Source organism: Dasypus novemcinctus, chromosome 4 (genome assembly GCF_030445035.2).
Source record: "Dasypus novemcinctus isolate mDasNov1 chromosome 4, mDasNov1.1.hap2, whole genome shotgun sequence".
Classification (NCBI taxonomy): domain Eukaryota; kingdom Metazoa; phylum Chordata; class Mammalia; order Cingulata; family Dasypodidae; genus Dasypus; species Dasypus novemcinctus.
This window is the reverse complement of record NC_080676.1, coordinates 7,669,202-7,681,216: the sequence shown is the minus strand read 5'-3', so window position 1 is coordinate 7,681,216 and position 12,015 is coordinate 7,669,202. Positions and strand designations below refer to the sequence as shown.

Genomic DNA, 12,015 nt, shown 5'->3' with positions numbered 1-12,015 from the left:
AGACATTTTAATGATATTTTTAGTCTTCCAGTCCATGAACATGGAATATTCTTCCATTTATTTAGGTCTTCTTTGGTTTCCTTTAAGAATGTTCTGTAGTTTTCTGTGTACAAGTCCTTTACATCCTTAGTTATTTATTCCTAGGTATGTGCTTTAGTTGCTATTGTAAATGGAATTTTTTTCTTTATTTCCTCCTCAGATTGCTCTTTATTGGTGTACAGAAATACTAGTGATTTTTGCATGTTGATCTTATATCTTGACACTTTATATCTTGACACTTGTTTACCAGCTCTAGAATCTTCGTTGTAGGTTTTTTGGAGCTTTCTATGTATAGGATCTCATCATAAGCAAATAGTGAAAGTTGTACTTCTTTCTTTCCAATTTTGACTCCTTTCACTTCTTTTTCTTACCTGAGTGCTTGAGCAGGTACTTTTTTTTTTTTTTAAGATTTATTTTATTTGTTTCTCGCCCCTTCCCCCCGTTGTCTGATCTTTGTGCCATTTGCTGTGTGTTCTGCCTCCACTTGCATTATCTGGGGGCACTAGGAAACTGTGTCTCTTCTTTGTTGTGTCATCTTGCTGAGTCAGCTCTCCGTGTGTGCGCCGCCACTCCTGGGCAGGTTGCGCTTTTTTCACTCAGGGTGGCTCTCCTTGTGGGGCACACTCCTTGTGTGTGGGGCACCCCTACTTGGGGGCGCCCCTGCGTGGCATGGCACTCATCGCGTGCGGCAGCACTGTACATGGGCCAACTTTACCACATGGGTCGGGAGGCCCTGGGGATCGAACCCTGGACCCTCCATATGGTAGACAGACGCTCTATCAATTGAGCCACGTCCACTTCCCTGAGTAAGTACTTCTAATTCAGTGTTACATAAGAGCAGTGACAGTGGGCATCCTTGTCTTGTTCCAGATCTTAGAGGGATAGCATTTAATAATAAATTGATTTAAAATACAGATATGTTAAATATATGTGTCTGTGTTATTGGGTATTTTTCCTGAATTATTTATTTGTAATAGGTAATAGATTCCTGTGGTTCGAAAGTAAAGTATCAAAAGTGTAAACAGTAGAAAGTCTCCATGCCATCTCTATTCACCAGCCAGCCCAGTTCATGTCTATTCTAATCCCCTAACACTTCACTCTGCTTGGAAAGGGACTATTTGTTTCTTGTGTGAGTATTCTGTGTTTCTTACACACATAAGCAAATGGGAATATAGATTTTTATTTCTTTCCATCTTTATCCTCTCCAGAATACAATTTAGCAACTATTCTGAACTTTTTAAAAAATTTAACATCTTGTGTTTTTTCCTTTTTCTTTTTCTTTTTTAGCATATCTTTCTGTATCACTAAACTTTTATTTAAAGTTTTATGGTTTTCAGTTAATTTTCTTTGCAATATAGTATTCTATTTTTATATCAATTCATCCGTTTTGCTTTGAGTTTCTAATTTTTACTCACTTATTTTATTTTTTAAAAGATACTTCAATTACATAAATGTTACGGAGAATATATAGGGGATTCCCATATGCTCCGCTCCCCACATTTTCCACATTTTCCCACATTAGCAACATCTTTCATGTTTCTAATTTTTTGCTATTCTGAATAATGTTTTTGGCAAAAGTATGCACATTTATTTTGGATGTTTAGGGTGTAATTGCTGGACTTGTAGGTATGTATGTTTTCATTGTTCTGCATCCTCAGTAACAGTAAATATTATTTCTTTAAATTTTACCCATTCTGGTTGTATACAGTGGCATTTACTGTGGTTTTAATTTGATTTCCCTAAATACTAGTGAGATTGCCCGTTTTTCCCATGTTAATTAGCTTTATCAGCTTTTTTGTTTTTGTTTTGTTTTTTAAGTTTTTTAGGAGGTACCAGGGATTGAACCTGGGACCTCGTATGTTGGAGGCAGTCCATTTCCTTAAGCTATAGCCATTTCCTTAAGAAAAATTTTATTTTCAGAAATGTCAGATACAGAACATCTAGTTGTCAAGCAAAAAGAAAGAGTTAGAATGACATATCCATTGTAGTATTACTCTCAGTCTGGTTATTTCTTGGGTAATAGGTATCAAATTGTAATTGCATATTCTTTTTATTGTCAATTTTATTGAAATATATTCATCAACCATACAGTTCATTTAAAGTGTATAATCAGTCGCATTTGATATAATCACAGAGTTGGGCATTCATCACTTCAGTCAATTTTAGAGCACTTTCATTACTTGACAAAAAAAGAAAAGAGGAAAGAAAAAAAGAACAAAAACAAAGGGTAAAAAACCCTACCCATTAGTAGTCACTTCCCAGTCATTCTGCCCTTCTATCCTGCTAATCTATTACTTTTTTTTTTCCTCTCCCCTTTCCCCCCCCACCCCAGTTGTTCTCTGTATCTTTTTGCTGCGTCGTCTTTGTCCGCTTCTGTTATTGTCAGTGGCACGGGAATCTGTGTTTCTTTTTGCTGCGTCATCTTGCTATGTCAGCTCTGTGCGGCGCCATTCCTGGGCAGGCTGCACTTTCTTGCACGCTGGGCGGCTCTCCTTACGGGGTGCACTCCTTGCGCGTGGGGGTCCCCTACGCGGGGGACACCCCTGCGTGGCAGGGCACTCCTTGCACGCATCAGCACTGCACGTGGGCCAGCTGCACATGGGTCAAGGAGGCCCAGGGTTTGAACTGCAGACCTCCCATGTGGTAGGCGGATGCCCTAACTACTGCGCCAAGTTCGCTTCCCTGCTAATCTATTTCTGTCTCTATAATTTATTTGTATTTACATTTCTATAGATGGAGTCCAGTATTATGTAGTAGATTTTAATTATTTTCTTTCACCCAGCATACTTTTTTTTCTTTTACCATTGATGGAAGATTATTAATTTGTTACTTTATACTATTACTTTATAGTCCATAGTTTGCTTTGGTTGTTTTTGTCCAAGTATCACCCTGATATTAACTTCTTGTAACATTAATGTGCATTTGTTCTCTTTCAGAGAAAAACATTCTTGTGTGTATGCATGATTACCCATACTTATTTTTTCACAAGGATTGACATCTTCATGATATTTAGTCTTCCAATCAATGAACATGAAATGTCTTTACATTTGTTTAGCTCTTCTTTGATTTCTTTTAGCAGCGTTTTGTAGTTTTCTGAATATAGGTTCCATATTTTGTAAAAATCTGGGAGGGAATCACATTCCTTTGATGTAGCACTTGGACTTTGCTGTGGTATGTGAGGAGTTCTCTAGAGTCAGTAGGAAGAGGAACAAGCACTTGCAACATAAAGTGCTTTTAGAATTTAGAGAGCTGTTCACTTAGTTGTGGAAAGAGGTTGAAATCATTATTACTAGAAGATGAAAGAAATAGAGTAGTTTAGCTGGCTTTTTTTTTTTTGAGGTACTGAGACCTGGGATTGAACCGGGACCTTGGCGCTCAACCACCCAGCCATGTCGGCTTCCCTGAGTTTTTTTTTGTTTGTTTGTTTGTTTTCATTTGTTCGCTTGTTTGATTTTGTTTTTAGGAGGCACTGGGACTGAACCAAGGACCTCCCATGTGAGAAGCAGGTGCTCAACTGCTTGAGCCGCATCCACTCCCCTTTAGCCAGCTTTTGACTTGCACATTGCATGGTTGGAGCATGTTTTTTTGTTTGTTTTTAGCAGTAATATTTTTAAAAATTTATTCGAGTATATTACTCATACATAAACAGTAAGTGTATAGTAATAGTTTTGAACTTAAAAAACAAACATACATAGCATCATGCAGGGCTCTCAGCCTCACCCTTCCCCCAATACATTGCTTTGTTGTGAAACATTGTTAACTAAGGATTTAAGAGCATTCTCAAAATATTACTACTAACGAAAGTATCTTACATTTGGTGTATTTCCAACCCCCCATACCACACTGTTGTTATTATTTTTTTATCATTTATACATGAACATACATAAAAGTGTATAGTAAAGTTGTGAACTTACAAAACAAACATGCATAACATCATACAGGGATCCCATACGTAAATCTACCACCAACACCTTGCATTGTTGTGAGACATTTGTTAAAAATTATGAAAGAATATCATCAAAATCTTATTATTAACTATAGTCTATATCATGCATTTGGTGTATTTTCCCCTCAACCTGCCCTATAATTATTTTTTAAAAATATATTTTTATTATAGAAGTAGTGATCTTATAAAACAATCATGAGCATGTGCAGAATTCCCATACAACATTGCCCTGTACCAACTCAACACCATGGTGGAACATGTGTTACAGATTATGAGATAATATCATCAGACTATTATCAGTACCAATTGTCCATAATGTACATTTGGCACACTTTTTCCATACTCCCCATTATCAACGCAGTACATCTTTGGTGTAGATGCATGAATAGTACAGTATTACTGTTAACCACAGTCCATAGGTCACTCCAGTTGTAGTTTCCCCATGCTTCTCCACATTCCCAGCACCCTACAGTAGTGATGAACATCTGCTCTAGTTCACGGAGGACACTCTTGCATCTGTACCATCAACCACAATTCTCTTCCACCTCTGGGTTTACTGTGTTACTCAGTTCCTAGCTTATTCTCTAGCTCTCTTTAACATTTACATCCCTAGGCTACTGTTTCCAGTCACATTCCCATTTATAAAGCAGCTGTTACTCACTGTTTTGTGTTACGATCAACTCTGTATATTTACAAACTTTTACGGTAAAGTGAATTAAAACTTCTCCTTATATTATTAAGCATCAGTAATCCAACTCAGTCCTACTTTTATCTCCTTTAAGAGTCTACCACCTACCGCCATTTCTTGAAGGTGTTTTCCTACATTTTCTTTCAGAGGCTTTATGGTTCTTGCTTTCATATTTAAGCTTTTTATCCATTTTGAGTTAATTTTTGTATAAGGTGTGAGATAGGGGTCCTTTTTATTTCTTTTGACTATGGATAACCAGGTCTCACTGCACCATTTGTTGAATGAATTGTTCTGCCTGAGCTCGGTTGATTTGACAGACTTATCAAAAATCACTTGATCATAGATGCGAGGGACTGTTTTTGAACCATCAGTTCAGTTTCATTGGTCTGTGTATCTGTCTTTATGCAAGTGCCATGCTGTTTTTACCACTGTAGCTAGGTAATATAATTTATTTATTTCTCTCCCCTTCCCCCACCTCCCCTTCCCCCAGTTGTCTGTTCTCTGTGTCTATTTGCTGCATGTTCTTTTTTTTTTTAAAGATTTATTTATTTAATTCCCCTCCCCTCCCCCGGTTGTCTGTTCTCTGTGTCTGTTTGCTGCTTCTTGTTTCTTTGTCCGCTTCTGTTGTCGTCAGCTGCACGGGAAGTGTGTGCAGCGCCATTCCTGGGCAGGCTGCACTTTCTTTCGCGCTGGGCGGCTCTCCTTACGGGGAGCACTCCTTGCGCGTGGGGCTCCCCTACGCGGGGGACACCCCTGTGTCGCAGGGCACTCCTTGCGTGCATCAGCACTGCACATGGGCCAGCTGCACACGGGTCAAGGAGGCCCGGGGTTTGAACCGCGGACCTCCCATGTGGTAGACGGACGCCCTAACCACTGGGCCAAGTCCGTTTCCCTGCATGTTCTTTTTGTCCACTTCTGTTGTTGTCAGTGGCATGGGAATCTGTGTTTCTTTTTGTTGTGTCATCTTGTTGTGTCAGCTCTCCGTGTGTGCAGCACCATTCCTGGGCAGGCTGCACTTTGTTTCATGCTGGGCGGCTCTCCTTAAGGGACGCACTCCTAGTGTGTGGGGCTCCCCTATGCGGGGACACCTCTGCGTGGCACAACAGTCCTTGCATACATCAGCACTGCGCCTGGGCCAGCTCCACAAGGGTCAGGAGGCCCGGGGTTTGAACCTTGGACCTCCCATGTGGTAGGCAGATGCTCTAACCATTGGGCCAAGTCTGCTTCCTGGTAATATAATTTAAAGTCTGGAAATGAGAGCCCTCCAACTTCATTTTTCCTTTTTAAAATGTTTCTGGCTATTCAGGACCCCTTATTCTTTCTAAATAAATTTGATAATCATGTTTTACATTTATTTTAAAAATGCTGGTGAAACTTTTTGTTGGGATTTCATTGAATCTGTATCTCAATATGGGTAGAATTGACATCCTTAATGATATTTAGTCTTCCAATCTGTGAACATGAAATGGTCTTCCAGTTATTTAGGTCTTTTTAAAATTTCTTTTAACAACACATTGTAGTTTTCTGACTACAAGTGCTTTACATCATTGGATAAGTTTATTCCTAAATTTTTGATGCTTTTTGTTCTTTTAAATGAAATTATTTTCTCTGACTTTCTCCTCAGATTGCACATTACTAGTGCCTTTTTTTAAAACTAGTGTCTTTTTTTTTTTAAGATTTATTTTATTTATTTCTCTCCCCACCCCCCTTTTTTCTGCTCTCTGTGTCATTTGTTGTGTGTTCTTCTGCATCTGCTTGCATTATTTGGTGGCAGTGGGAAAACTGTCTCTTTTTGTTGGGTCATCTTGCTGCCTCAGCTCTCTGTGTGCAGTGCCACTCCTGGGCAGGCTACGCTTTTTTCACGTGGGGCAGCTCTCCTTGTGGGGTGCATTCCTTGCACATGGGACACCCCTACGCAGGGGCGCCCCTGCGTGGCACGGCACTCCTTGTGCGTGGCAGCACTGTGTTTGGCCAGCTTACCACACGGGTCAGGAGGCCCTGGGAATTGAACCCTGGACCCTCCATATGGTAGATGGATGTTCTGTCAGTTAAGCCACATCTGCTTCCCTTAACTAGTGTATTTTAAAATCTGTTTCATCTGTATAAGTATGACTGCTCTGGCTTCTTGTTGTTGTTGTTGTTGATACTGAATGTGTGGAGTATCTTTTTCCAGTCTTTCTCTTTCAGTCTGTTGGTATCCTTGGGTCTAGGGTGAGTCTCTGCAGATTGCATATGGGTGGCTCATGTTTTCTTATTCATTTTGCCATTCTGTATCTTTCGATTGGGGATTTTAATCCATTAGCATTCAGTGTTATTAGTGTGAAGGCAGTTCTTATTTCACCCATTTTGACCTTTGGGTTTTATCTGTCATATTTTATTTTCACCACTCTTTTGAGACTTTCAGTTACTTATATTGATAAATCTTCATTTCTAGATTCTTTCAAGCCTCTCTCTCCTGTCTTTTCAGACTGTAGCCCACCCTTTAGTATTTCCTGTAAAGCTTGTCTCTTGGTCACAAACTCTCTCAATTTATGTTTATTTGTGAATACTAAACCGACCCTCATTTTTGAAAGACAGTCTCTCTGGATATAAGATTCTTGATGGGAAACGGACTTGGCCCAGTGGTTAGGGCGTCCGTCTACCACATGGGAGGTCCGCGGTTCAAACCCTGGGCCTCCTTGACCCGTGTGGAGCTGGCCCATGCGCAGTGCCGATGCGCGCAAGAAGTGCCGTGCCACACAGGGGTGTCCCCCACATAGGGAAGCCCCACGCGCAAGGAGTGCACCCGTAAGGAGAGCCGCCCAGCGCGAAAGAAAGTTCAGCCTGCCCAGGAATGGCACCGCCCACACTTCCAGTGCAGCTGACGACAACAGAAGCAGACAAAGAAACAAGACGCAGCAAAAAGACACCGAGAACAGACAACCGGGGGAGGGGAGGGGAATTAAATAAATAAATAAATCTTTAAAAAAGAAAAAAGATTCTTGAGTGGCTGTTTTTCTCCTGCAGTATCTTAAATATATCAGACTACTGTCTTTTTGCCTCCATGGCTTCTGATGAGAAATCAGCACTTAGTCTTATTGGGTATGCCTTATATGTGTATCGCTTTTCTCTTGCTGTTCTCAGAATTCTTTGCCTTTGACATTTGACATTCTGAGTAGTATGTGTCTTGGAGTTGGTCTATTTGGATTTATTTGGATGGGAGTATGTTGTGCTTCTTGGACATGGATATCTATGTCCTTCGATAGGATTGGGAAATTTTCTACCATTATTTCTTCAAATATTCCTTCTGCCCCTTATCCCTCTCTTCTTCTGGGACACCCATGACACATATGTTTGCATGTCTTTTGCTGTCATTTAGTTCCCTGAGACCTTGTTCAATTTTTTGCATTGTCTTCTTCATCTGTTCTTTTGTATATTCGCTTTTGGAAGCCATTTCTTTGAGCTCACCAATCCTTTCTTCTGCCTTCTGAAATCTGCTGTTATATGATTCCAATGTATTTTCATTTTTTTCTAATATATTTTTCATTTCATTTATTGGACCTTTCATTTCTCTAAGATCTGTTATTTTTCTGTGTATGCTTTCAAATTTTTCTTTGTGCTTATCCAGTGTTGTCTTAATATTCTTAATGTCTTTAGCCATCTCATTGAATTTATTCAGGAGATTTGTTTGAACATCTATGATTTGTTGTCTCAACTCCTTTATGTCATCTGGAGGCTTATCTTGTCCTTTAACTGGGCTACCTGTTTCTTGGTGTGGATTGTAATATTTTGTTGACATCTTTACATCTGGCTTACTGGGTGTATTTATTCTGGATGCAATTCTCTCTTTAGTTAGGGCTCTCTTGCCCTTTCTCCCTTGCTGGTTGTGTAGTAGGAGCCAAAGATGCAGTTGGTGCTATAAAATGTGGACACTCAGGCTGCCTTACTGCCTCAGGGACCAGACGGAATGATGCTTCCCTCACTTTTCTCCTTTGCCAGGGGTAAGGATAGAGCCACAGCTGTGTGTAATAACCCAAGTTGTGCAGGCCTAGACTGTAGTTGCCCAGAGAGACTGATGAAACTTCATGCCCCTTCCTTCCCTGTGGGTTTGGAGGTGCAGGTGTGGGCAGCAGTCTGTTCTACCAGTCCAAAGTGACCACAGTTGCCCCAGTAGACTTCTGACTTTGCAGTCTGTGCCCGCTGAACGTACCTGCAGTTACCTGGAGAGGCTGGTGCAGGTCCTGCCAGCTTCCTCCCTGTCGGAGGTGGGGCTCTAGCTTAGGCGAGGTCTGCACACGGATCTGAGTAGTGAAGAAGCTGGTTCCTACTGGCATTGTGATTTTCAGTCAGCCCGGCTTCCCACCATGCCGGAGGCAGAGAGGAACATGGTGGCTGCCAACCTCTCTGATTTGGACTTGCTCAGTTTTAAGGTGTTTTAGCATTATTCTTTAACCCGTTGAATTTACTAATCTGTAGCTGAAATTAGTTCCCAACCGCCTTTCTCCCTCATTTTTGGGAAGTGTACCTTCCACTTCCAGCCACGGAATAGCTTCCGAGGCAGCTTGGTTTGGCCATGGGCTATTCTTAGTGCTTGGATGAGCTTTTGAAATTCTTTTCTCCTTTTTAAAGTTTAAAGGTTATTTATCTAGAGCTTTCTCCTTTAGTGAATTCAAACCTTCACTTTACTTTCACAATAAATTTGTGATTGTGAGTGGATCTTCTTGTATAAGGTTATTAAAAACTTTTTTTTTTTTTACCTATAGCATTATTAGGAGTTTGAAGAATGAATTTTATTGAATTCTTTGTTTGAAGAAACTATCATTGTGCTTTGGTTGACTGTGCAAGGATAGTAAACTGACTACTTTCATCCCTATGAATGTATATTGTGCCAAATGGATTATATTTAATTTTTATTATTGTGGTAATATATACAACATAAAACCCATTTTAACCTCTTTCAAGTATACAGTTCACTGGTATTATATTCATGATATTGTGCTTCCATCACCCCCATTTATTGTTAAAACTTCTTATCATCCTAAATAGAAATGCTGTATCCATTCTCCCTCCCCCCACCTATGGTAACATCTCTCTGTAAATTTGCATTTCTAGGTATTTCACATAAAGGAAATTGTACAAAGTTGTCCTTTTGTGTTTGACTTAATTCCAAATGGATTATTTTTGAAAAATAAACTCCCTTATTTTTGGTAAAATAAACAGGTTGATATACTTTGATATTCTAAAATTTACTTTATAACATTCCTCTTATTTTTTTAAAAAAGTGTATTATTGATCCTATTTCAAAAACAAAGAAACTAAGACCTAGAGAGTAAATAACTAGCTTCCTACCCTGCTTTTATTTTGAAAGTACAAAATGAAAAAGATTTTGAAACTTAATAACCACAATTTGAGTGGGACCACCCAGGAATGAATTAAATGATATTAATCAGGATGCTCCTACCATAAAGGTGATATTTAAAGTTTCTGTAAGAGGTTGATACTAGCAAAGAATGGGATGTATTGCTGAAGAGAGAGGGCTATGAGCTGACTGATCCTTCAACTCAACTGTAAAAGGCAAAACTTTATGGGAGCTTTAAGAATATAAGATTTCCTTAATAAGAAAAGTCAACTACAAAAATGATAGTTTTGATGACATTAAAATTAATGTTCCATGAGAAGACACCATATAGAAAATGAACAGATAAGCAAAGAATTTGAATAAAATAATTGTAATGCATATAATAGATGAAGAATTAGTGTCCAAAACAGGGCCAACTGCATGATTGTGAAAAACTTGGGCTTATGTTCAGTTTAATACTCTGTTGTCACTGTCTTGAAATTCTTAGGAACTTTTGAATAAGACATTCTACATTTTAATTTTGGCTGGACCCTGTAAATTATGTAGCTAGTTCTGGTCCTGAATGTGTAAAGGAAGCCTGCTATTAAGACAAACATTTCAATGAAAAATGGTCAAAAGCTGTGATCAAAGGAATGTAGAAAGGAACATACGTAATGGAAAAACATAGGAGAGTCTTCAATATCATTAGATCCTTGACCTAATCAAGCAAGTGCAAACTAAAACCACAGTGAGATACCATTATGTATGTTCTATATTGGTACAAGTTAAGAAATCTGACTTTACAAGTACAAAGATTGCTATCCGTTGTAATTTTTTTTAAAGATTTAATGTTTATTTATCTCTCCCCTTCCCACCCCCCTCCTGCCCATTGTCTGCTCTCTCTGTCCATTCGCTGTGTGTTCTTCTGTGTCCACTTGCATTCTTGTCAGCGGCACTGGGAATCTGTGTCTCTTTTTGTTGTGTCATCTTGCTGCATCAGCTCTCCATGTGTGCAGTGTCACTCCTAGGCAGGGTGCACTTTTTTCGTGTGGGGTGGCTATCCTTACGGGGCACACTCATTGCATGTGGGGCTCCCCTATGCAGGGGACACCCCTGCATGGCACAGCACTCCTTGTGCACATCAGCTCTGCGCATGGGCCAGCTCACCACACGGGTCAGGAGGCCTTGGGTTTGAACCCTGGACCTCCTATATGGTAGATGGATGCTCTGTAAGTTGAGCCAAATCTGCTTCCCCATTGTAATTTATATACTACTCGTGAGTGGGTGAAATGATACTGTTGGAATACAAATTTGGCATCTTTTGGTAAAGTTGGGAATTCACATGTCCTGTGACCCTCATATTCCACTTGAGTTTATAACCCTAGGGAAATTCTTTTTCGTGAGCATCTGGAGATTTGTATAGTAATGTTGATGAAAGCAAAAAATTGAGTCATCCAAATATCCATCAATAGAATTGTTGCATACTTCTACAATAAAATACTGTAGAGCAATAAAAATATAACTTGAAGCTTAGAAGCGTATTTGAATGAAAATATTCAAACCTCAGGTGATTCCACGTATTAGATTTTAAAAAAGGGGTGAGAAGCAAAAACCTAAGCAAAATAGTGTTTAGGTATATATGTATATGACTATGATAAGGTTATTTTAAAAACCAGTGGAACAATATATGTAATTCAAGATTGAGGTTGGGATGGGAGGAGAACATCGGTAGGTGCAATATTAATGGTGTTCTATGGGGTGGTGATTTGCAGTGTTTGTCTTATGGTTGATTATATGGATTTTCCATATATTATTTTGTTGTGTCAAATTACATTAAAGAATAAGAGGGGGAAATGAAATAATGCATGGTTGACAGCTTGTGATATAGATAGAAGAATGAATTGTGAAGTAGAACAAAAACCACTGTAATATAGAAGAGAGGTTTCAAGAACGAGGAGGTGATCTGAGCTAGAGAATTTAGAAAGATGAAGACTGGAAAGAGGTTGGTCCATTACCGTGTAACCC

The 12,015-nt window shown here is 39.4% G+C and overlaps 1 protein-coding gene across 5 annotated transcripts in view; it reads left to right on the top strand.

Annotated features, from left to right (window-relative positions):
• Positions 1 to 12,015, top strand: part of PIK3CB (phosphatidylinositol-4,5-bisphosphate 3-kinase catalytic subunit beta) — a 203,427-nt gene that overhangs the window by 45,791 nt on the left and 145,621 nt on the right. The window lies entirely within an intron of this gene.